At 34.5% G+C, this 27,002-nt stretch overlaps 1 long non-coding RNA gene across 1 annotated transcript; it reads right to left on the bottom strand.

Moving 5' to 3' along the window:
* Window positions 1-3,797: 3,797 nt before the first annotated feature.
* On the bottom strand, window positions 3,798-19,255 carry LOC102016526. Its single transcript, XR_262212.1, has 4 exons — window positions 19,111-19,255; window positions 16,196-16,271; window positions 4,767-4,948; window positions 3,798-3,929 (listed from the first exon to the last, which is right to left on the bottom strand). It is a non-coding gene; the product is annotated as an uncharacterized LOC102016526 (long non-coding RNA).
* Between the last annotated feature and the right edge of the window lie 7,747 nt (window positions 19,256-27,002).

Genomic DNA, 27,002 nt, shown 5'->3' with positions numbered 1-27,002 from the left:
TAAGACTGGCCTGGACTCTAATGAGATTTTTTTCTCAAAAGAAAAAATAAGCACTACTTTTCAGTTACCTAGCTAATCCCAACTTGTGAGGAAGATAAAATTTTAATTAGATCTTTCAGGAAGCTGTTTTGGATGTCTATTTACTTGTGTGCATATCTTCTACATCTTGATCTTTGCATGAGTCACTTTCCTATAATCTTTTTTATCTCTTTATTATTTTTCCTTAGCATTGATCAGCATTTCAGAAAATTGCACATCTCCCATTCATGGTCAAGAAATATTGCTGGCACTAATCTCCCCTGTAGATCCACTCAAGCAGAATAGCCCCAGTTTACATGGTTGCACATTTCCTAATGCCACCTGCACCTCTGGTTCTGCTGCCACCACATGGTCCTGACTTCTCAGTTTTGTTAGTACTATGGCCTTCTTTGTCCCTTCAGCCCTACTCTGATAGTGTAGTTTGGCTGCCTTCATTATATGCTTAGCTTCTCAGCTCTGTAATCACTAACATAACGAGTTACCTGAGTTAAATTCTCTGTATGTGAAAGACCTATATACTTTTTTCTTTGATCATTCACCTAACCCTTCAGATAGTCTTTTCACATTGTACATTGCTATAGCTTCTTAACCAGTTTGTTTTCCTCCATAGGTTGTCTGTCTACTATGGAAAGTAGTGCATTTTATCCATTTTGTGTCTTTTACACTGTTCTTGAAAATTATTATGCCTTTTGATTTTAACAATTTTATAAGTATTATCTAATTTTTTATAGATCTCTTCTAATTCTTTAATTCTTTCTTTAAAGATGCAGCACCAGTCACGATTGAAAGTTCTATTTTTGATTCTCATTTCCTCCTGCCCAATTTCCTATAATGTATATGACTCAACCATGGCTCATTCATCACTATTTATTTCTCACTTCTGTATTTAGTAACTGCCAGAATTTCCTCTCGATACTTCCTCTGGATTTTAACATTTCCTTTTTACAAGGATATATCTATCCATTTATTTATATTAAATGTCCTAATTTCTCTAAAACTTCTTACAAAAATGCTTAAATTCCCTTATGTATTAAGGTACAATGTTACAATTATTACATTATTTAAAATATTCAATGACATTTTGTACATCTATATTATCATATATTAACAGAGTAAATGTGTCTTTTATTTATTTATGAACAAGTAATTCTCAAATCATTTGTAAATATAAATTGGCTTTGTCATTAACATGTAATCTCTTTCATTAGACTTAATTTTCTAGAAAGTAATTGTGTTTGATTAGCTTTTTCCACAGTGATTAGTTGTGTTATAATTTTTATTTGCTTAATACATATTTATTGAACAATTCAGCTACCTTATGGATAAATGTGTTACAAAATGTAAGAAATTTTTATACTAAGTGGTACATGAAATATACTTTGAGAGCCTGATTGTATCTAGAAAGTAATTTTAATATAATATTGCATTCTTATACATGAAACATATTCTGTCAATTTTGCAAAAAATTCAGAAAGAAAAATCATAAAGTGAGGGAATCAATGAATATAATATTTTTCTTTGTGAAAAAATGATGTGCACCATCCATGCTGTAGGAAGACAACATCAATTTAGAAGAGAAAAGGAAAAGGAGTTTTTAGTCCATTCCTTTACACGTGCAATACTATAGATCCATTACATGTCAGATGTTATTCAAAATAAGAGTCAAAGAAAGTCTGAGCTAGTTCATACAAAATTCCATGTAGTAAAGGGCCGATCTCCAGGCTGGTCCTTTGGCAAGATTGTATAGCCTTTGGGGGGCAAGGCTTACAGGGACATCTTTGGTTCATTCAGATCGTGCCTTAAAAGATGATATTGTAACCCTAGGATTTCATCTTCACCTTTTCCCTATGTCTATGATGTGGGAGGCTTTGGTCTTATGCACACGCTCCAATGTGCTTCCTTCCCACAGACTCAAAAGCAACAGGACCATGAACTGAAACTCCCAAAATAGACCTTTGGTCTATATACATTAATTATCTCAAGGATGATAAGGATAGAAAAATCCAGCCCTTAAATAACTGTTATTCTTGATGATGTTTACTGATCAAGTTGGTATGCCTAAATATAAATCATGTTTATCAACAACAAAGGATAATTGTTTTCCTTTTCTTCAGAACATTTTCTCTTACCAAAAATTTCTCCTCTTCAGTGTTTATGCTATGGCTGTCATTATGCTATGAATTTTGTTAGTAATAGTTGCTCATGTATTAAGAGACAGATTTCATAATGCTGGTCATTTTGAAAGCACTAAGCTGTTCCAGGGGAGGTTTTATGCTTTATTACTGTTTCTGGTGAAGCTCTGTAAAGCACTCTAACTTCAATTTTAGTGAGATTGGGCTCATTATGTTATAATTGGCACTTGAGGGGAATTATACTGTAGTTAAGTCTTGCCCTTCTTTAGCATACATCACAGGCTAGCATGTGACAATGAGCCACTCACCAAGATCTTAAACTTTGTGTTCTGCATGGTACCTTCGGACTCCACTGTTATATATTAAATGAATGGAACTAAATCTAAGTCACGTTTCTACCATTTTCATTTACTTCAGCATTTCAGTGTCAAGTGATATTTTGAATTTTATTATAATTAAAAATTAATCCCTTTCAAAATGATTGTGTAATAGGAAAGAAAGCATCTCTTTTTCTCAGGAGAAGCTATGACTAAATGTCCTGAAAACTGAAACTCTGAGTACAACTTCTAGAAAGCTACGGAACATGTGGAAAGTATATTGAGCGACAGGAAAAGAAATTCTAGCTTGATTTGCAGAGAAATGTTCAAGAGTAAACACATAATAATATTCCAAAAGGAGTTTCAATAAGTAATGTAAACTTACGTATTTCTACTGCTGTTGGGTTGGTGTCACAAAATTCTGTAATGTTTTCACTGGACTGCTATGGCCCAGACAAAAGGGAAAATCCTGTACCTTTAATTTTCATTTACATTCTTTTCTTTCATTGTAGTTTGCTTGCTCGCTTTCTTGCTTTCCTTCCTCTTTTCTTCCTCCTTTCCTCCCTCTCTCTCTTTCTTTCCTTTTCTTCTGTTATTCAAGAACATTTATTGAGCTACTAAAAATATGAATTCAGACACAATAAATTGTCCTTAGCAAATCTACACTTTGGAAAAGAGGAAGAAAATAATGGAAATATTGTAACTACAAAAGTATGTACAGGACGTGATGAAACTTGCTGTCCAACACAGCGGCTAAAAATGTCAAACACTCCATTTCCCAGATATCTGTGGTTTTATTGTACAGATATTTGTCTCTTTAATAAGAATAACAATAATAAAATAATAAATGTTCCTCTTATTTGTATCAAATAAAGAGTATATACCTCACCAAGAAATGTATACACACTTTTGCAGTTTGCCATATTAATAAATGCATGGAATTTGATGGCCACCACTTTGAGCACTTCTTGTAATTGTTGGGGCCAAAGATAACTTTTACTAATCTCATGATGCCTCAATAAATGTAGTATTAAAATATTTGTCCATTTTTTCCTTTCCTGGTGTATACATTTTTGGACGGACTCTGTATATATATATTACACCCCCAAATCTAAGACAGTAGTTGTAAATTCTAAGGAAATAATTTAAAACCAAGGAAAATACTGACAGGAATTGAATGACAAGATAGAAAAAGCTTGGTAGTTGACATAAACATTGTCCTGTACCAAACCAGGTATTCCTGTCCAGGATTATTCTGCTGTGATAAAAGCCATCTTTAGTTTTTTATTAGTTTACCTTTAGTCTATTATACTCATAGTTAATTTATTATTTGATTATTTCATTCCAAAAGTTCTGAAGGAGTCTTCACATCTTTCTGAATTTTCACATTGTTTCCATCTATTGTACATTTCCTCTTGAACTTAATTTTGTAAGAATAATCCTAAAATATAAAGTATAATACAAAGTATAATTTTTATTTGTCTCTAATGAAATACATTTTAAGAAGTTATGTTATGAATTTAAAATGTCCCTGTGCCATTTCCTTTTTAAATAACCCTTTTACTAATTTCTATGAAAATCACATTTCATGTTATAGTTATTAACTTGAAGTTTAATTTTTGCTAACAGGCCTTAGGTACATAAAGTACAAACTTAAGCTCTGAGTTTGATTTTGATTCTACAGCTCCCTGAAGAGTGCAGGAAAAACTATTCAGTTTTTTTTTTTTTTTTTTTTTTTTTTACTGTATTAGATGGCACTGTTTCTTGTTTTCTGGGGATGAAGCACACAGAGTTTGCTTCACAATTTTTATTACTAATTATCTTCACTTATAATGACACATTGCAAAGTTTTTCCTATGGGTCTAAGTTCCAGTTAGTCTCATTCTAAATATGTTTCAATATTCCACCTCTTTTAATTGGTGTGGTTGGGAACCTATTAACCTGACAGACACCTGGGTTTTATTACAAGCCTCATATTAATTTTATGAGTGGTTCAATATCTTAGTCTATTTTTGCTGCAATAAAAGGATGCTTGAGAGTGGGTAATTTATAATGTAAAGAAATTTGTTTTGCTTATTTTGGAGGCTCAAGAAGTATCATACTGAGGAGCTTTATCTGGTGAAGGTTGTTTTGCTATATTACAATATCATAGATGGCATCAAACAGGAGAGAGACAGACAGAGACAGAGACAGACAGACAGAGAAGTGGAAATGAAACATCCTTTAGAACATTGCCATTAATAAATTCATAAAACCCAAGTTCATATAACCTAATCACCTCTTAAGTATTCTACGTTCAACATTTCCACATTGGTGATCAATATTCCAACATATGAATTTCATAGGATGCATTCAAAACCACAGCAGTCTGGATAAGTGTTCTGACGTCTGAAGGTTTACGTATAAATTCAAGCAATAAAATCATTTTCAAAGAGCCAGGTTTCATTTCAAATACTTGGCCTGCAAGATATAGAAGACACAATTCCTCTGCTCAAATAATTTCCAATTTTGGATATAGGCAATAAAGATGATAAAAAACTCAAAATATAATGACATAAAATATAATAAATTAAATGGGTAAATTATATAAGAAAAAATACTTTTTAAGCAGTTGGAAGGTTAAAATCTATACAATGTAACCTTTATTTTTTTTTATAATAGTGTCAGACAGTTGGATCTAGCACTCAGCCACATTCCACATCCCTAGCTCATTGCCCACCTAGCTTTCCCCAGTCGGACTCAAACTTGGAATTCACCTGCCTCAACCTCACTCAGTACTGTGATTACAGATGTGTTCTACCAACCCCATAGTTTGAGTTGATTCTTAAAACATGAATCAGGGCTCCAAATGGTTAAAGCTTGAGAAATAGTATATGTACATGCATTTGTAAGTGACAAGACAGAGCATTTTGAAAAATTCATTATTTTATTACAATAGTGTGTAGGGTACTTGAGAAAACACTATAGTGTATAGAATCAGGCTCTTTGGAGCGATAAATTCAGGACACAATAGAAAGAACTGGTATGACCTTCAAAAGGAATTTGCTCTTTACTTTGAATATAATGGAGAGCATATGAGAAAATACTCTCTGAGAGTTGAAGAGAGCATAGTAGTAATGATTTTGTTAGTATTGTGGGAAAACATCCTAGGAAAATTATTAAAATATATTTGATAGACATATTCCAGGCAGGAAATAATTGCGGCAAAATTGTGATTAGACTTTGCAAGTAATAATGAAAGTGAGAACTAGCTGGGTGTGGTGGCACACTCTGTAATCCCAGAACTCAGGAAGCTGAGGCAGTTGGATCACTGTGGGTTTGTGGCCAGCCTGGGCTACGTAGTAAAACCTGCTCTCCAACAAAAGAAAGAAACTCAGAATTAGAAATGCTAGTGAATTGTTTTCAAAAGGTCTATTGTAAACCAATTGCTATAATAAACAAGATTTATTAATAAAGTTAGTTTGTTCATTTTCCAGTCATGATAGCTGCTGACATATAATTCATATTTGCATGATTTGTGTAGCTAGGAACCAAAAGCCATGAGAGGACACTGTTCACTGCCGCACAGTGGATAGTGTGAGCAGGGAGAGGCTACTGTGATAAGGAAAATAGTCAGAAAGGAGCAAACTGATTATGTTTTAGATATTTTAAATGAATGTTTTGCTATCCTACTAAAACTCACATTAAATATACACAGTGACCAATAACTCCACATAAACTTTTTTAAAAAGTAAAATAATATGATAGATTAAATAGAGTTACTCTTAAATACAGACATTCATCTTTCCCTGAATGTTTATAATAAATATCAACCCTACCTCTGAGGAATGTCCAGAAAATCCTTAAATTGTAATAAAGGTAGTTATCACTTCAATGAAGATAACCTTCCTGCCTAAGATGTCATCTTTGATATCTCTCACTTTCAACATTTGGGACATATTTAATCTCTTTCCACTGACCCCAACACTCATGATTACCATTATTTTCTTCCTGACTTAAACCTAAAATTAGAAATTCCTCTTGATCACATTTTACTCTTTTACCAAGGCTATATTTATCTTTTTGGTGGGTGTAACTCATCTGATAAATTCATTTGTGTAAATTTACAGGCTTCAATATCTCTTTGGAGAGCAACAGAATTAAGAAATTTTGTTGTAAGCAGAGCAATTTGACTATAATATATGGTCATCTCCTTTGCTCTCTGTTCCCGTGTCACGGATATTGTGATAATAATTTACTCTAGAAGAGAAGTTAATATGTTTGTTTAATATATTTATTAATATATTTGTTTGAGTAAGCAATGTGAAGAAAACAATATGTAATACAACCATTGTTAATTTCCTATCACCTTGTCTGAAATTCTGTATTGCTTGTATTGTTTTGGTGTTGTTTTATGTCTGTGCGTTTGTTAATACACTTTCGTATTTTTATCTTTATAATAAAAATATCACAAGTATCTGAACAATATTCTTGTCCTTCTTACGTGACAGTTTACATAATCAGGAAATTTATCAGTGTCTGGCTTACTTTTTCATTGTTATAAGTATGGACTAAAAATGTGTGCTAGTACTGATCCCATGGAACACTTGATTGGAATTGGTGGGATATTACCTTTGACATTTCTGATCTGCATGAAAATTTTACTGGTAAGTAAGTTTCTATGCAACACTCTCCTGGCTTGTGCTGTGCTTAACTTCCTCAGTAATAGGAATACAAGGTGGGTCTTTTGGAAGGTACTTAGTATTAAGCATAAAAGAGGATCAAGGGGCTGGGGGTTTAGCTCAGGGGCAAAGCGCCTGCCTGGCAAGCGCAAGGTTGTGAGTTCGGTTTCTGGTACCAGAGAAAAAAACCAAAATAATTAAATAAATGAATAAAATAAAAAGGGGCTGGGGATTTAGCTCAGTGGCAAAGCGCCTGCCTGGCAAGCGCAAGGTCGTGAGTTCAGTTCCTGGTACCGGAGAAAAACCAAAAAAAAAAAAAAGAAGATCAAAAGAATCCTCTTGTTTTTATGTCATGTATTAACACACAGAAGGGCTCATCTAAAAGAACAAGACTTAAATAAGCAACACATTCTCGATGGTTGAGCTTGTACTTCCCCACATCCATAATTGTAAGCAATAATTTTTTATTGTTTTTATTTTACCCAATCTAAAGTCTTTTGTTAAAACAGTTTGAACTAATTAAGACTGGATTTCAACTGAACTAATTTCCCTGTTTTACTGTATGAACCCAAAGCTCTATCTGCTTTTCATTCCCATGAACACTTTGGTTACCAATTTTTGATTTGTGTTAAACAATGAATGCATTAGCATATGTTTTGGTATGGTTTTGTTAATATTTAATTTGATGTGGACACTGTATTTGGTGTCTTTTCAAATTTTATAGTGGATGAGATGATGTTTGCCTTGTAAGTGTACACATACTCCAAAGAATTCCATTCCCTCTTCAATGTCAGAGTACTAAGCCAACTTGTAGAAAGGTAATTCTTAATTCCCAAGCATGCACACGATCTTGAAATAAAAAACAATTTTCAATTACCACTTATGCTTTTTAAGCTTCTTTGAATTTCTACTTAAATGATCTTTGTTTTCTTTTCTGAGCAGAGCTTTGGAAAGAGTCTTCTTTGGATTACTGAATTAATAAGAGATTTGTAGGATACATTTGAATGTTTACAGAAGAAAAAATGAACAAAAATAGTCTAGAAAGTCTGTATTACGGAAATACTGATGACATATAGATATATATGACACACAAAAATAAAAGTTTACTGTCAACATTTCTGTGCTGATAAAGACAAAACAAGTTTGGAAGTGTAATGCACTATGGATACCATCTTATAAATAATAATGCATTTTCCACTCAGTCAACAAAAATTTGAATAATTGTACACAAACAGAGATTCTTTTAATCATAAGGCAGACAATTTGATAAAATCAGTACTCCAGTGACTACCTTATGAATTTAGGTACCATAAATATTGCTTATTCTCCTGCTAGAATCATTTGAATAACATAACCTCTTTCTCATTCGCAATCTCCCTGGGATAAACACTGTAGCTATTTTTTTAAAAAGACAGTAGAGCCAACGATCTAACTCAGTGGCACAGCGCCGACCTGGTAGGCAGAGGTCCTGAGTTTGATTCCTGGGACAATAAAAGACAGTAGTTAAATTGTATTGATATGAAAGGATCATAGGTAATGTAAGGAAATGGCAAGCAATTAAAGATTTAAAAGTGCATTCTTATACTTCTCACTTTTGGTGTGACTATAGTAAAAAGAACAACTGTTCATGAGGATGTAGAAAAACTAAAACTCTTGTTCTTCTCTTTTGAGAATTTAAAATGGTGCAGCTGCTATGGGAGACAGCTCAGCTATACATCAGAAAGTTGGACAATTAATTACCACATTACCTAGAAATTATAGAAAGTAGTTTACAGCAGGGACTCAAATAGATATCGACACATTATTCACATGGGTAAAAAGATAGAAACAACCAATGATACATCAATAGATAGGTAAATAAAAATTAAATTTTGTAGTATATACGTACAGTGCTTGCAGTTTTCAGTCTTGAAAAAGAATGACATTCTGTGACATGCTACTGCATGGGCTAACAACATCAAGAATGTACGTAATGGTGATTGATTATATACTGAAAAGTGCTAAAAATACTAAAGTTTATGTGTGTTTTACCACAATAAAAACTTTAAAAGTGTGTGTCTTGTATTGTGTATTGTATTTTCTAGAAGGGTGTAAGAAACTTAAAGAATAAATAAGAAGGGCTGGGGATTTAGCTCAGTGGCACAGAGCCTGCCTGGCAAGCGCAAGGTCATGAGTTCAATTCCTGGTACTGGAAAAAAAAAAAAAAAAAAAACAAAGAAAAAAACAAAGAATAAATAAGATCCAAAAGATAGATACAATAGATATAGTGAAAGGGAAAGAAGGTGCTCAAAAGAACATTTGGTTTGGGGGAAAGAGAAAAGAAGGAAGGGGGAAAAAGATATGCATATATGCAAGATAGCTAAGATAACTGTTCTACTAATTCCTATTATTTCATTGAAAGGAACATTAGTGCTTATATTATTTGATCAATTTTGCATGCTTGTACCCGGTAATCTGAGCAACTACTCTGAAGATAACAATATGCAGTATAATAACCATTGTTAATTTCTTAACATCTTGTTTTGAAATTCTGTATCTTTTTTTATTTTAAAAATAAAAGGAGGAAAACAACAGACAGACAACCTTTTACAAAATAGCAGAAGAGAAGTACAGGCAATACAGAGTTGCAAACAAAGTGGTAGGAAATTAACAATGCTTGTTGTATTACATATCTTTATAACTTAAATATATATATATAATTACTTTCTAGAAATTTTAAGCATTTGTATATCTCTCTCAAGTTGTAGTCTTTCCTTCTCAGTATAAGCATAGAGAAATATTGGTGACTCTTAGCAGCATTAATTAATGCCTGTCAACTACTTTCCATACACTCTGCTCATCCTAGGCATTTATTAGGTAGGCTTACAGGATCAGAGGTAAGAAAACCCAGAGCACCTCTCTCTGCATTGGAGAGCAAGAGGCTCTATAGCTGCTCATGCCATGAAGCTGGAACCCACAGTACGAGCAGGATCCTAGAAGCAGTGCCAACCTGAGGACAAAGCCCTGGAAGCTCCTGGAGAGTTGTGTATGAGTCTCCTTCAGAAGGATAAACAAGTAGTACCTGATATGCACAGATGATGGCACCAGTAGATACTCAACAGAACTGAGCTTCCAAAAATATGGCAGAGTTCCTCTTTCTTATGTTCATTACGTTCATTCTTATGTTTCTTGCGTTCATTTCACGTGGACCTCATACTCATTTGGTGCCACCCACTATTTGGAAGGACTTCCTCCCTCACTTTGCTAGCCCACAGACCAATCAACTTCGGAAATACCCGCAGACACACGTAGAAGGGTGCTGTAATCTCTAAATCATTTCATAATCCAGTCAAATTGACACATTATGACTAATGCAATCATTTTTAAAAGGATACTTAATATGATGGGAATAAAATGAAGAGTGTGGTAATTATCTCTCATCATTATGCATGTTACAAATTAATGTAGTATCTGCTATGTAATTTTACATTAATTTCCATTAATAATAAAAACACATTGTAGATATTTTATTGATTCAACTTTGCAGTCAAAGTTAGGATTTAATTGCATCCATTTTTCCTCAGAATGGTCCAGAAATAAATTATAAAAATTACTTATGGCATTTTCAGGAAGCTTTTATTTATTTGATGAGGTAAAAATGCTTTCCAGATATTTGAAGCATTTGTATATCTCTGTCAGGTTGTAGTCTTTCCTTCTCAGTATTACCTGAGAGAAATACTGGTGCTTCTTAACAGCATTCACTAACTTCCTGTCAAGTACTTCTGATGTGCTCTGCTCATCTTAGATTATGACCAATCTTTCCATCCTAGTTCATGTTGCCAACTGATCATCACCAGTCCAGGAGCAGCTCTCATCAACATGGTTCTCTTGTCTGGATAGTTCTAGTGATTACGGTCCCAGATGGACTATTGTCTGTGGTCATCATGAAAGTTATGACCATAGAGGAGACAATCACATGATAAGGAACTTTAACTAGAAAGCTTCTCCAAAGAGGCACTGAGTCCTCTGTTGGGTACTCTGCTAGTTTTCTACAGTCGTACATGATGCATGAAACAAGAAGAGTAAAATCTATTGGCCAAGAAATGTTGGAAGATCTGTCATGCTGATTCAGTGATTGAAATGTGACACCGCATCCAATGGTTGGCGAACTCCTTCCTCATGACTGGGGAAGTGACCAACCTTCGTGTGACCCATTCAGTCTACTGCTGGTGGTAGAGCCCGATCTATGACCAAGGAAAGTGACTTGGTTATACATTATAAAAGTCTAGAGTTAGCTCTAGGAATACTGTCCTACGGAATTTATTCCCAGGAAATATTTTGAGGCAAGGAAACCAAACTTTTGTTAGAATTATGTTTACGTGAGCATCACAAATATGAAAAATTAAGAATATGAGAAATGAGGTATAAACAGGAAAACATGTTATTGACTTTTGCAACCTCAGTAATAACAGCATATTATTTGGAAATGACAGTAACAGAAATGTTTGACATGCTCTGAAGGAAATAGTGTACTAAGTGATTGTTGAACTGTTTTTGCCACTTCACCCGTGCTGGTATGTAGCTGAGAACTGCATGTCACATGAAACTAAAAATTAAAAAGTTTTGTTTTAATATCTTTCATACAATATATTGCTGAATAATGCATTAATTCTCTAGTTTTCTAAGGAATAGCCAAACTGTTCCCTACAGCAGCTGCACAGTACATGATAACTTTAAAAGTGTCTTTCATTTCACCATGTGAATATTTGTATGTATGTGCATAGATATAGATAGTTCAGCATAGGGGATAACGCGTAACATACTTTTAACATTGTAAATTATATGCTATTGGGTAAATTTCACATTCAAAAATATAAGGAATATTATTTTTCCTGATTTAGAATTAAAATTCTTTGCTCCTAAAATTTTCTTAACTAAAGAATATAACTATTTCATTCCTTGCACATAAAAGGGATTATCTAGAACTGTATGGCTGGTTCTCAGCAGGCTGTTTTAAGGCTTTTGGATAAGACAACGCAAGTTGGCCTGCCTGACTAGGGAAAAGAGATCCTCCTCTTTCACCAGGCTCCGTATGAAATGTAAACAATTTTCCTCACAAGCTATGAGCACATCTGAGGAACAAAGACATCTTGTGTTTTCAGTGATTGGTCTTCCAAGGAGCTTCTGAAGTACAAAAGAAAGTATGCACCTAAATTATTAATATCACCAGAAAATGTCACTTTTAATTGGACAGGAATTATGCAAGCAGGTGTGACAAAGAGGAAGGGTTATCATGAGCTAATAATTTGACAGAAATGCAGCCTCATGCTTCTAGTCCCTCCAGAGTTTTATCTCATGATTACCAAACACCCTGCTTAGATATGCCTTATTAGTTTCTCTTTTGGATATCTTCATCCTCAGGGAAACCACACTTCTGTGTGCTAGAATATGATGATGCTAGCGGTTTAAAATATGAGCAGCTGCTTCAGCTGAACTAGTGGTTCCCCAAAGTTAATCTACCTTTTACATTAATCTGTGGGCCAATCAAAATGTTCCCTTAATCCAAGCAGTTTTATAATGCAGTCTAAATCACTCTGGCCCAGGTGCCTTGTGCTGCTTAGAGGAAAAGTAACGAGAAAATTTAATCTGAAGATTATTATTAAGTATTTTGGGTTGGTGCTAACTGGGATCGCCTAGCAACTATACAGCATACTGAGCAAATCTAACAAATAGCAGCTCATCCATCCTGTCAGTACAGAGCAAACAATTAGGAGAGAGAAAAGATGCTTGCTGGTGGGAATAAGAAGATAACAATAAGACATGTGAATTCGAAGAAGACGAATATGGCTTGAGATAACAGCTTGTAGCAACTGCAGTTATTAGAAGGCTGATGTCAGGAGTTCGAATGAGGACATGAGCGTTAGAGTCTATGGCACAGATGTTCACTTACAGAAAATGAAGCATGACTATATAGGCCAGAAACAATTGAACTCCGTTGAACAATCTACTGTCAAGACATTGCTATTAGATTTGCATCAGAATAGCAAAGAGTTTAAATCTCACCAGGGAACTGCTAAAATATGAGCATATCGTCTCATACCTTATTTTCATAGCATGTCAGATGTCAGTTGTGCAAGTTTATATTTCTGATGCTGACATGAATGTAAGTTCGTGTATATTAAGTGGAGGAAAATGATGGGGTCTGGGCAAACAAAAACCAAAACAAATTTCATTGGTTATTCAGACCTCATCCTCCAATATTATTCTAAAGTATAAGCTTTCACGGAAAGAAAGAGTTTATCTTTCAAGTTTGAGTCTCTTCATCATGAAAGTGTCACTGGTAACAAATTCATTCTCTCAAATGCAAATTCTTTAACATTGGAAGTGTGAGGAAAGAAGGAGAGGTAGTGGAAACAGGCAATGCAGTATTGGGGTCGTTGGGAGGAGGCAAACACAGAACGTGAGTCCTGAAATCAACTGCACCATAGCCTAAAATTTCTACAGTGGAGGATTTTTCTAACAAGTACCAGCACAGGCCCCGAGGAGCCGAGAGAACAGAGATCAGAATTCTGATCTACTAACATAGCCAGAATCTGTCTATTTTCCCCCTTAGACAAAACTAAATGAAAAGCTGGCAGATACAGTATCCTGTGTTGGCCTTCTGCCTGGGTTATTTGCTAACAGACAAAAGCCCCATGCTCAGGAGATGTCATGGGGCTGGCAAAGATCAACCTGTTGAAGAAAGTGTGTAACAGCATGAGGCAATGAGCTCCTTATCATATAGCCATGGTGGAGAAATCTGGTTGGCAACCTCAGACATTCAGCTGAGACCTTAACAGAACAAGACAAGGAGAAAAGGAATAGAACCTAGACTCAGGGTACACTCTTGTACTAACTTCAAAAAATAGTAACTGAAAATCTAACAGCCTAGCCACACTAGAAGGGATCACTTTTTAATTAACTGCCTTCCAGAGGAGAGTTCAATACCTTTTACAAGAAGAGTATGTTCACACAATATACAGATGGAGTGGGAAATTACTAAATATGCTTGTAGTTTCACCTATAATTAATAGGAAAGAGATTGAAGAAAAACTGATATTATGATCTTTTATGATTAATAGTAAATGATTTTAAAGCAGATATGAATATGATCAAGGACATGAAGAAAGGTAAATAGGAAAGGGGTGAATAGACAATTTCAAGTAAATTCTTTCTTTTGATGGAAAAGGGGGAATTAATTTTCAGCACTTTAGCATAACATGGATTGCATGTAAAGTGTAATCTTGGTCTACTTGCTTTTTTCTTCCTTCACTTAGCTATTCAACAATTTCACAGTGATTTGTATCCCTGTCTTTACTCCCTAATTGTTGTTATTCAGATTCTTTAACATCTTGGCTGATTTTATAATTTTAAGTATTTTTCTGTCATTAAATATTTTGGTGCTTTTATTTTCCTACCTGAGAGAAATCCTCAATTTCACTTACCAATATTCTATTTTAAAACATATGAACATGTCTAATTGCAATGTACCTTTTTCCTTCTCTGAATGTTTCTTTTTAGAGATAAGCCTTCTTGATTTATGGATATAAATGAAATTAACTCTGGGTTTAAACTTTCCATTTTTACAGATCATCAATTATCTTCAAAATTTTCTTTGAGATTTATTATCTGGTTAAATAAAATTCATTTAGTATCATCCCTGTATAGTAAAGTTGGATCATAACCTGATGAAACAAATAGCAGAAATGGAGGACTATAGGTTTTTACCATTCAATACTTTCAGAAAATGGTTACTTTCAAGTATTTCCAGTGTTCTCTAATCCATATTCCTAATGGTATGCCATTCCAAGATTCTAATTCATAATTTTTAGCCATGGTAGGGAGAAAGCTATTGCTTTGTTTTATTGGATAGTATCTTAGTCAGTTGAGCTACTGCACTAAAATTTCATGGAGTAATTGGGTTATAAACAATAGAAATAATTTTTATAGGTATAGGACCTGAAATTCTGAGAATAAGTTGGCCTCACTTATGATTTGTGGGCTTTTCTTTTATACCTTCACATGGGAAAAAGGACAAAGAGGTCTCTAAAATCTCTGTATAAGGGCACTAATCCCATCTGTGTGGCTCCATTCTCACTGTTTGATCACCTTCTAACGGTGATTGAAGGTACAAATACCATCAAAATGGAGGGTAGAATTTCAACATATGAATTTTAGAAAGAAAAACTTTCAGCCCATAATAGATGGCATACTGCAAATTGAAATCTAAATCCTTTTTTGAATAAATTGTCCAGCAGTCCTCTTAAATGCCTCAATTACACACAGAATTTTAGAGTTCTTTCTCATTGCATATTCCTGAACTTGGAATTCTCAAGTCTAATCTCTTTGTGAGCTTCTTCCACTGTAATCTGAGGTTAAGTTGCATAGGCCTGTGGGAATTCTATTGGAAGATGGCAAATTACAGCTTACCTGCTACCACCTATTAGTTAAATAAAGTTACTAGAGTACAGATGTGCTCCTTCATTGTTCTGTTCTCTATGGCTCTGTTCACACTACAGTGATAGAGTTGAGTGGTTATTAAAAGATTATATGGACCACAAACAAAATATATTCGTCATAAGTCTTTACAGAGTGCATTAATCAAACTCCGATCTAGAGTACCACTATGTATCTATTTTTCAAACTCCATAATTTTCGGGGGTTCCTCTTTGCTGATGTTTTGGTGTTGATGGATTTATTCTTACTAACTATTCTTTTCATTTGATCAGGCATCAGATTGGAACAAAGTTTAGCACGAGGATTCCTTCCACCAAGAGTAACCAAAGGCTCCTGAAATTTCCACTTACTCTTTTTCATTACTTTGTTATTAGGAAGTTTTGTTTTATTGGCTGAGTAGCATATGTTTCACATACGATGTCCAATAATCTATCATTTTTGCTTCCATCCCTTAATATTATTTATCTATCAGTCTCCTAGGCATTCTCCTTTCTGCATTCTTCTCTATCTTTTATGATTTATCTAATAAAGCAACATGAAACTTTATTACAAAATGTTGATTGTAACTTACTTTGATACACTTTCTTCTCCTAAGTGTTTATGGAGCTCCAGTTGTGCAGATGTCATCATGTTGAATGCTTTCACCCCTAAGAAAAGCAATGATAATAATGACAACTATTTGTAAAAGACATATACACTTCCCTAAAATGTAATGTAGTAAAGAATATGGAAATTTTAAAAGTTCATATCAATATAACATGTGTTATTTAAAGATAAGTTCAACATATGGAGGAAATTTGCCTGTGGAGGGAATTTGCTGATGATAATCATTAAAAGCTTCACATTAAAGAATGAATAGAATGTTCATACTCCAGCAAATATGGATGCTAAGAGACTAATATATAACCTAATTCTATGTGATAAATAGAAAGGTAAAACTACACAAAATCAGGTAAGCTGCAAAGTACTAGAACATAAATTTCCATTACTATCCATCTGTGAAACTGCTGACAAGTTATTTAGCCTGGTTAAACCTTTTCTTACTTCATGTATAAGATAAAGCTTAATGATTTCAATAATTTCCTCACAGTTTCAAAGTTTTATAGTGCACTTTACAGATTTAACAGAATTCTTGGCATAATAAGTGGTCAGTAAAATGTTGATGTTTATATTATGAATTATCCAGAGGAGGTAATGTTTTAGCCCAAACAGTAAATATTTAACACTATTTCAAGTATGATGTTGCTCATGGTAAGAGATGTTTTGGAGTAAATGAAACTTTTATTCGTCTTGCAAATCAAAGAATATGGACAACAAATTTTCTTCTTATTGTCAATATTAATGACTCAAACTAATAATAAATAATTCACTATTGGATCTTGTTGGGGTTGAAACAGGATCACCTGAATTTATGTTCATACAAATTATTTTCTCATTTTTTCCTAAAAATCAATAGTCCATCTACTTACAATTTAATATATATGTTTCTCAGAGATATATCTTGTCTAGCAACTTGGGTAGCATTTCTTGAGGGAAATAGACCAATATATTTTTCCTAGCTGCTTCTATAACTTACGTTTCTTTTCATTTTGTTTGGATATTTTTGAGAGGAAAAACTGAGCAATGTCATGTAGAATTGATTGTTAAAAAAATAACATTGCAACGTTCATTGATCTACAAGTATATCAAGAGGAAAAGTAATAATATATGGCATAATTTGATTTTGTGTGTGTGTTCTCACCCTTTCTCATGATGGGATATATGGTATACTTCTAGAATTTAAATTAGTTTAATATTTAGAACTATGACATAGCAAGTTAAAAACAATAAATGAATGATTTTATTTTGGTCTTTTTAATAAGCTATGGAAAGCATGTAGAATTATTTTACACAAGATGCACAGAAATAATCAAAAGAATCAAATGACTGCAGTATTTTTAAACTTGAACATTAAGCATCAATTTCTTACCTAGACTCAAAATACACTTTCTAGCACAGCATTCCCTAAAACACGTACAAAAAAAATTTAAGGATCTCTCTGCAAGGTATTAAAATTGCACATTTTCATAATTTTCTTTGCAGAATTCTCACAGAAAATGCTGTCCTAAGCCTCTGTTAATCTTTTGGAACATAGCACAGCATTTTATTCGTATTTAAGATGAAATCATTTTTCATTTTATGTAAGAGACTTTTTAAGCCAATGGAATGGTTCCAAACGGAACAGATATTTAAAGAGACTTAGTGTCATTCACTGAAATGTAAACCTTCAAAATAAAATGTTCTGTTGGCGTCCATAAATGTCGTGTTGGGAGCAGCCTCCGGGGCAAAGAATACAGAAACTCCAGCAGCATCAGCCCTTGGGCATAGCAAAGTCAGGAGTGCACCGGATGGGGCTGGGGAGGCTGACTTAGTTTCATAGAACAGAAACTTAGATCAGGAAGCTCAGGAGCTTGGCAAGGTCACACTTGGAGAATACTCAAGGGAAAGTCCATGTCCTCTCAGCACTTTCAACACAGCTTCACAGAAGTCAGCTTGGTTTGCTCCAGTGTAAAAGGCATAGACTTATTTGTTCCAATATATTGCTTTATTGAGGATGGCTACTATCTCAGAAGTCCTGCTTCTGCTTAGTGTTACAAAACTGTATTGTGCCAAATCAGAGTAGTTTCGCTTAGTCCAACAATTTTTTCACTTAAATCTGTGGTTTGTATTTATTTTATTTATTTTTTTGTGGTTTGTATTTATTTTTGCTTCAAATTAAATTTCTATGAACAAGTTTCTTCTACTGTACTACTTCTTGGATGACTCTATAGCAACAAAAGCATCCCCTGCTTCTACCAAGGCAGCAGGACAGTGTTGTGTGTGTGCATTTGTGTGTATGTGTGCATGCACGCACGGACGTTTGTGAGTGTGCTGACAGTGTTCTTGCTTTCACCTGCTTAGCAATACTACAGTTAGACTGAAGAGCAACTGATTCTAAATAATCAGTTTAGGTGGTTCTTCCTGAGGATCTTTGATATTTGTCCCCACCTATTTTCTTGCTTCAAGACACACTGGCTAATTGTAGCTACCAGTCCCTCAGTTCAAAAATGGATGGCATCTATCCTGAATGCTTTCATTCTAGTAGTCAATCTTCTCAGGCAAATATGGACTGCTCTGGGTCACCTTTCTTATCTTTAGAATGACATGAAACAACACCCCTTCTTTCTTAAGTACCAGCTTAGATTTGGCTACAGAAGAAACCAAGGCAAAGATTGGACAAAGTCAATCAACAACCACTTTTTCTCAAGCTATTTTCCCAGCCAGATGGGAAAGACAGGTGCAGAGACGGACACCGGGTTTCTGAGTGACCTCTGTCTCCTCTGCTCTGTAGGAAGTTTTTCTTCCTAATTGATAGCTCTGTTGCCAAACAGCATCTTCAACCCTACCCAGCAAGCTAACCGTGGGCACAGAGAGTTTGTTGGTGTAATAATATTGGCTCCCACTGACCTCTGCACATGATCTTCTTTCACAGCCCTACTCCTGGCTTTGGAAATGCTCGATTTCTCCAACTGACAAACCAGCTCATGCTCTATTCCTTCCTCTTCTTCCTCCTCACAAATGTTGAACTTCACTTTACCATCTCTTCATAAAATGTTGCTACTTCCTGTAATAATTCTACATTCTATGACACTGACAATTACTGTGTTCCATGATCAAATTCTGGCTGAGAGAAGAGGCTATACTTGTTCACATTCTTCTTAGAATCCTGTGACTATACTCAGGTTCAATGGAAACATGTCAATCTCTCTGTATCAGTGTGTGCTTCGTAAGCCCCTTGGCTGGAAACAGCCAGCCCCCTGGAATTCTCGATGGGACAGATGGCTCTTTGAGGAAAAGAAGCATCCTGCTATAAATGAGCCAAAACCATTTCTGTATAATAAACTGGGATGAGAATATAGGGGAAGCTTGAATCTCTGAGATTCTGTGAAAATCCAGGATTCATCCAAGATCAGCTGGGGGTCAGGTATGTGGAAAACACATCCAAAGAGTATCACTGGATGGAGTTGCAGCTCCTGATAGTTTCTCCTTTCCAGAAAACACAAATAAAGTGAACTTGTAGATATTGGGTGATTCTTCAATATATAAAACCAAGCAGCTCACACATGCAGCAGGAGCAGTCCCTGTCCAGACCTTTTGCTTTGCTTATTACCAGTCTACATCAATGAATACTGAAGGCTGGAAAGTATTACTCTTTGTCTTTCAGTTTCAAACCTTCCCTATCCAAACCTATTTGCATTTTACTTTCCTAATCCATTCCAATTACTTAGGTATCTAATTTTGCCTTACTCTAAAACTTTAAAGTGTTCACATCTTTCTTTTTATTTTCTTCATAATATTTCACATGTTTTGAAATTGTAATCATTTGAGTTACTCCTTCTGTGCTTCAGAAACAGCTCAGACCTACCTGGTATTCCCCCTCTATCTGGGTCCTAAGCTGTGGGCTGAAGTAAACATTGTTCCCTAATCCCGTCTGTAAAAATCACAGCTTGTATAGACTGTTTCCATTCATTTTACTTACTATATTTTATTTTATTTTATTTATTTTTTATTTTAAAGTAAAAAAAGAACATTAGCAAAATACAAACAAAACAAAGCAAGGACATTAAAAATGATATGGGGTTTCAAACCAAATGATAGGGATTAACAGTGGTTGTTATATTACATATTGTTATCTTCAATGAAGTTGCTCGGATTACCAGATGCAAGACTGGAAGATCGATCACACCATTAAAGAGAATAAGAAAGTAATAATTTTAAAAAAACATTAGAGACAATACAGAGTTTCACTAGACAGTATGGTAGGAATTCACCAACAGCTGTCATATTGCATATTGTTTTCTTCACATCAGTTGCTCAGATTTCCATATACAAGCATGCAAAACTGGTCAAAATAAAAAAAAAAAAAATCAAGCAGTAACTGTTTCCTTCAACAAACCACCAGACATCAGCAGTGCAGTTATCCCTAGATACAGGTTTCCATTCTTTGGCCAAGAAAATGTGTTTAGTGTGACCAGTCTGGGGAAGGTTTGGGTGCAGCTTGGCATTGTCTAAAGGTGATTATCATACTGTTTGTCTATACTACATATTTCTTGTCTTCATTTCCTAGACCATGATAAACTTAACATAATCCTCAAAAAAGTGACTACTGAGTCCACATGTTTATTCCACTCCAAATATGACCATGCCGCCTGTAGTTTTCCAGCATAAGTAAAAAGACTTATTGCACCCTGAACAAGCCCATTTTCTCAACAGCCTATGATGTGAATTTGATTCCCGACAGAAATGCAGGTAGAAGAATATTATAAATGATTGCTGTCAGAAATCATCAGGTACTTTATCTACTATAGCATAATCTCACACCATGTGAGATAGGTTAAATACACATATGAAAAAATTTACTGCCATGAAGTCAACTAACAAGATAATTGCTATAGAACTGCCATGACTGGAACCCTAAGCTCCATGGCTCTGGGCCCAGTTTCCTAACTCCATGCTCTGCTGCTCTCCCTGGTGTATTTATTTTTGTCATCTCTCACTTAGATAAATCATGATTGTTCTGCCAAAGCAAAATACTCAATAATGGATTATAAGGATCCCCACACCTACTCATGTTTTGGACACCTCATCCCCACGCTGACCCTCTGGGTGACAAGGAGGAGGACCAGTGTTGTAGCACACCTAGTTTTTGTCTCATTCCAGAAAGGATGTAGCAAGTATCAAACTGTATAACTTTGGTCACAAGCAATTGATTTTTAAAAATCTTTCATTTTGTGTTTCTATTGAATTTCTCACTTACGATAAAGGGAAATGGACACTCTATGATGTGAGAAAATCTCTACCTACTAGACCATGAGAAAAGACATGGGAAATATCACTTTTAATTCTTTCCCATCCCAGGATATCTGTCTTCATCAAGAGCATCTCATGCCTTTCCTGTGTTTAAAACTTCATTGACATTATCAGACAAACTGTTTACCTTAATTTTAAATGTAAAAGGGAATTACTTACCCCACACAATCAGATACATAAATACTGGAAGGATCAGTGCAGCTTTGCAGGAATATGTGAGCTGTACTGGCTTGGTGATATTTATTTGTTGTATATTATTGATTTCTAGAAAATGTACAATGTCTAAAATGGAAAGAAATAAGTGAGCAAATCCTTTAAAAAGGAAATAAGCCCAGTGATGAGAAGTTATTTGCTGATGAAAGTTTCTCTTTCATCCTTGGTTTTTCTGAGAGATACAAACTGCTCAGGAAAATAATGCAATTTGTTTTTCAGATTTATTTATCTATGTACTAAGTGCTTTTTTTTTTTTTTTTTGGTTTTTCTCCGGTACCGGGAACCGAACTCACAACCTTGCGCTTGCCAGGCAGGCTCTTTGCCACTGAGCTAAATCCCCAGCCCCTGTACTAAGTGCTTTATATAGATTATCATATTTGTTGTAACACTCTCATGTGGCAGGTATTATTCCATCACTATTTTCACACGTGAGGACAGTATGGTTCACATAGTTTTAATAAATATCCAATCTCATACTATAGTAAGATAGAGCAGCACTTAAAATTACAGTTAATTTAGACAATTATGTTTAATCCCAGACACCACAATTTTTAAGTATTACTTCTGTACTCTAAATTACAAAGAAGTGTAAGCTACATACTGAGCATTGGGTGTCATTGATTCTGAATTTATTTGAACTTTATTTCCCATTTAATATTAATTTATATCATTTCTGCTGGTTTTTCCCATCAAAGTGTGTGATAGAGTGACAGGGAATTTTGTGTTAATCTGATGGGACTAAATCATTCATACATTTGCTCAAACTTAACTCTGAGCTTTTACATAGAGTATTTGGATGTGATTACCTTCAAATTGGTAGACTGAATAAATACAGTTTCATTCATAAATGTGAATGTGACTCACATAAGAGTGAATTGAAAGGTTCTCCAGTAAGTGTCTCCTCCAGCTCTGCTATCTCTGAAGGGGGACATCAGCTTGTTCTAGCCTTCAGAGTCAGTCACTTCTCCCTATAGCCTAGATGGCCTTTGCACTAAGCCACATTGACTCTGTGGTTCTCAGGCTGCCATGATTTGAATATATTCTCCAAAATGTTGCTTGCTGTAGCTAACCCCCCAAAGTTATATGTCAGCACTACTTGGATGTAGGACTGTTGGGCCCAAATTATGACTTGATCAAAGTGTGACTGCTCCATGAAGGCATTAATGAGTTAATGAGTTTATTTCAGTCTCCTATTGCTATTACAAGAAAGTATCACAATAGCAGTGACCTAAACTTACACAAATTTATTATCTAACAGTTCTGGAGGTCTGCATTCCCAATGAGTCTCACTGGGCTAAATTCTAGAGGTCAGCTGACCATTCCTCCCTTTCAGCTCTAGGGAGAAAGAACTCTTGTCTTTTTCAGTTTCTAGGGCATTTGCCTTCCTTGGCCTAGGCTTCTTTTCATCCTCAAGGCAAGCAGAGAATGATCAACTCTTTTTTAAGTTACATCACAGTCATGCTGCATCTTCTAGCCTCTGTTTCCACTTTTTAGGCCCTTTGTGTTGATGTTGATCCCATCCCTTCTTTACCATCAGCTGATTAGCAACCTTAATTACCTTGATCATAAAAAGTAGCACATTTAAAGGTCCAGAGGAGTAAGCCCTGGACATTCTGTCTGTCATAGGCTCACAAAGACAAAACAGAACTGGCAAAAAACTAATCAAACAAAAAAAAATATGTGAATCCTTTCCAGATAAATTATCCTACAGCTTGATCCTGCCCAACTCTCAGTCTTCATTTCAGATGCTTTCTAGTTTTCTTACTGGGATCTGGTCATGCTAGCTTCTAATGGACTTCTATCAAACCAGTTGCCACCTGCATGAGGCTTTTGCACTCGCTGTTTCTTTGTGCAAAAAGTTCTTTCCCCAGATATTCACCTAGCTGGCTTCTTCTGATAATTTAATGCATTTTCTCAGGGGAGCCAATTAATCAAGACAGCTCCAAATATTGCACTTCTTTGAATTATTATGGTTTATTCCTTTCATAGAGTTTAGAAGTTGAAATTCCCTTATTCAATTGTTTTCTTGTTTAAAGTCTTCCTAACCCATTAGGAAAAAGGCACATGTGAATATGAATCTTATTTGTTGTTTTAACAACTTTTACTTCCCGAGTTTACTCATGTCTTGCTTATAAATTCTCTGTATACATCTGATGAGTAAGTGATTTTGTAATCTCATGAATGAATTTTAAGCAACTCACCACATTTATGATGAAAAGAATTTCTTTTCTTCCAGCAAGGAAACCAGTATATTTTCCTTTCCTATAAAGTTAAACATTGTTTAAAAAGGAAGAAAACTTCAGTTATTTTCTCCCTCAGGGGCTCCATGCATCATTCCTCTGAGGGCATTTTTTAGCTCACAGGAAAGTTGTCTTCATTCCACAGTTCCATAATCCATTTTTCCTCTGGTGTTCTAAGAAACAAAGCTACTTGCAAAGGCATGGACTAGAGAATTGCATTAATTTAGGAAACAAGATCTACCTTGAGATCCTGTAATCTAAGAGAGACAAGAAGGTCATTGTGTTCCCCTACTTAAATTACACAGTACATTTCTGCTATTGTTACTTGCATCTTATGCAAAAATCTTACTTGTGCTAATTAGCTGCAAATTTGGGAACATAGACAATCAAATGGTGCTCCAGATAAATCTGAGGCAAGCACTACTGTATTAGCTGTAACAAAACACTCTTGCAAGCTTGACCTAATCCTTTCAAAATCTGTTCTGATTAAAATTTAAATCCTTTTATGTCTCTTATTCCTTTTGTTGTTGCTGCTTGAAACTTCAAGGGTAGAAAACCTAGTTTCTTCTTTCTGAGATCCTGGGAAAATCAGGTATATCACATAGACATCCTTTCAGCTTCTCAGAGAACAAGGGAGGAACAATAAACATCTCTTCCCCTTTCCTAGTTCTCCACATGAATAATGTAGTTTAAGAATTTATGGTGAACAGTGGTCATCTACTTCTTGTTCAGATGTGTAATCTAGTAAATTGCAAGTTCTTGTGTGAAATTAAAATTAGCTTAAATAAATAAATAAATAAATAATGCCTTTCCTACTGTTTGGGTCTTGTGAGACTTGAAATGGTTGATTAATTTTGTTTGTCTAAAAGGAAGACACCAACTTGAATTCTTTTTTAGTCATAAATTCCATCTTGCATATGAAATGCTAAATTTTAATTTTGTTTGCACTATTAAGAAATAGATATATTGATTCTCTTATTTGTTTTAAGACACCTCCATTTACTTGTACTTATTTTTTAAAAAGTGAGGATATGGAAACTATGTTTAATGTCTCATCTAGAACCTCAGCAGGACCATCTACAAATTTTCCTATAGCATTCCCCTTTCATTAATCTCACATTTTCTGGGACCTATCCCCTTACATGGAAAATTTGCTGTTGAATTTGAATCTGAGGCATTCGTTTCTGTATACTTGAGTGGAGTATATTACATTTATGTAGTCCTAGAGTTCAAGGAGCTCAAAACACATGATAAACATCATCCCATTGATCCTGTCCACTTTGCTGAACAGCAAATAGCAAAAATCGCTATTCCCAGTTAGCAGTGAAAAAAATTCTGAGAACTAAATGTGAAGGAATTTGAATGACAAGAAAAGGCCACAAAAGTACTACATCTCAGTTCAGGAGCTGGCGAAATTCTATTGAGTTCTTAAAATTCATTTTTTCTTTATCTCCTAATTTAAAAAATGTATTTTACCTCATTTGCTTTAATGTTTTTGGAAAATGAATCTTGATTTTAACATATTTTGTCAGTGGCAAATAAATCTGGAATATATATTATTATTCTTACTGATACACAGGTTGTTTCTGAAAGCCATGGCATTCTGCCATTGCCTGTTACGTTCGATAAAGTAGCACAGTAAAATGACTTGATGTAATTTAATAAATTATTCCTCTAATTCCTATTTATGCAGAAAAAGAAAGTGTAGAGTAAGTGCACTATTTGCCCACAATCACATAGTCTGATAAAATATGATCTAGCATAATTGAATATTCTGACTCCAGTGATATTTACTAATGAATACTAGTTAAAAAACAGATTTTATTTAGATGCTATTGGTAGATATAAGAAGTGAAAGATATTTCTAACTATCTTTCATGTTCTACTGATTTTGCTGTGGTTGCAGTGTATTTTCACCATTATGCTGTACTGCGTTCTTATTACCTAACATTCATTTTGCATGGGTTCATGAATGAATGATATATTGCTCTTACAACAGTGGCAGCTAAGACAGATAAAGTAATATATTTTATATTTCTGATGCCCTAACATGTACACTATATAGCTGTGCTTCAGGTTAGCCAAAAATCTGCTAATTCATTAATGAATTAATTATAAAGTATTTTGGTGAAGGATGCTATTGTTACTTGACTTTGCAAGATTACTTCAGTCATAATTTATTCCTTTGAACTAGGAACCAGTGAAATAATTAGGATGGTTTAACAGGTCAAATAATGTTTCAACTATCTGATCAAAATGTCTTAATACAGATGAAAGCAGATTGCATAAAATATCTATAGCAACTTTGAAAAAGAAAAGAATATCAAATACCAAGCCTAAGAAGTAAGTACTTTACATACACCAATACTAATTTCAATCAATTTTTCACTAGCTTAGAGGCAGATAATTAAGTGAAAAAATTCTTCTTGTCTATTGTTTCTAAACCTGAGAATAAAAACTTTTCTTGTGATTGACTCAGTGAAATGACATTCTTCTTAGTGATGCAGACATTGCCAGTTTTATGATGGTGGATTGGTGGATGGGACTTGTCATATTCATAATATACATCATTATATACATATATATGTTAACTTATGACATTCTGAAACAGAATATATTGATATTAATTTCTGAATTACTAGAACATTGCACTGTGCTTGGAAACTAACAAGACCTCATGACATAGTTATTAAATAAAACAAATAAATAGAAATTGAATATGTGAAATTATATATATGACAGGAATATTTGGACATAGTTACTTCAGAGAACTTTTAGACATATTAATAAGTGGTTAAAATCATGTTATTATTACATCTAAGCAAATGCAAAGTTCACAATTCAGTGTAGAAAAGGAGTGTCTTCCTAAGGGATCTTCCTTCTGCCTCTTACCTCTACTAACACTATTAATAGATTATGAAAATCACCTGGAAGACTTTCCACTGTATCCTGGAGGTAATAGATACTCTGTACTTTATGCTGTAAATGTCTACTGTAATGTTGACTTGTGTCGCAAGTAGTGTCATTGTAAAACTT

Source organism: Chinchilla lanigera, unplaced genomic scaffold (genome assembly GCF_000276665.1).
Source record: "Chinchilla lanigera isolate Chin_1 unplaced genomic scaffold, ChiLan1.0 scaffold00042, whole genome shotgun sequence".
NCBI lineage: Eukaryota > Metazoa > Chordata > Mammalia > Rodentia > Chinchillidae > Chinchilla > Chinchilla lanigera.
This window is presented reverse-complemented; position numbering and strand designations above follow the sequence as displayed.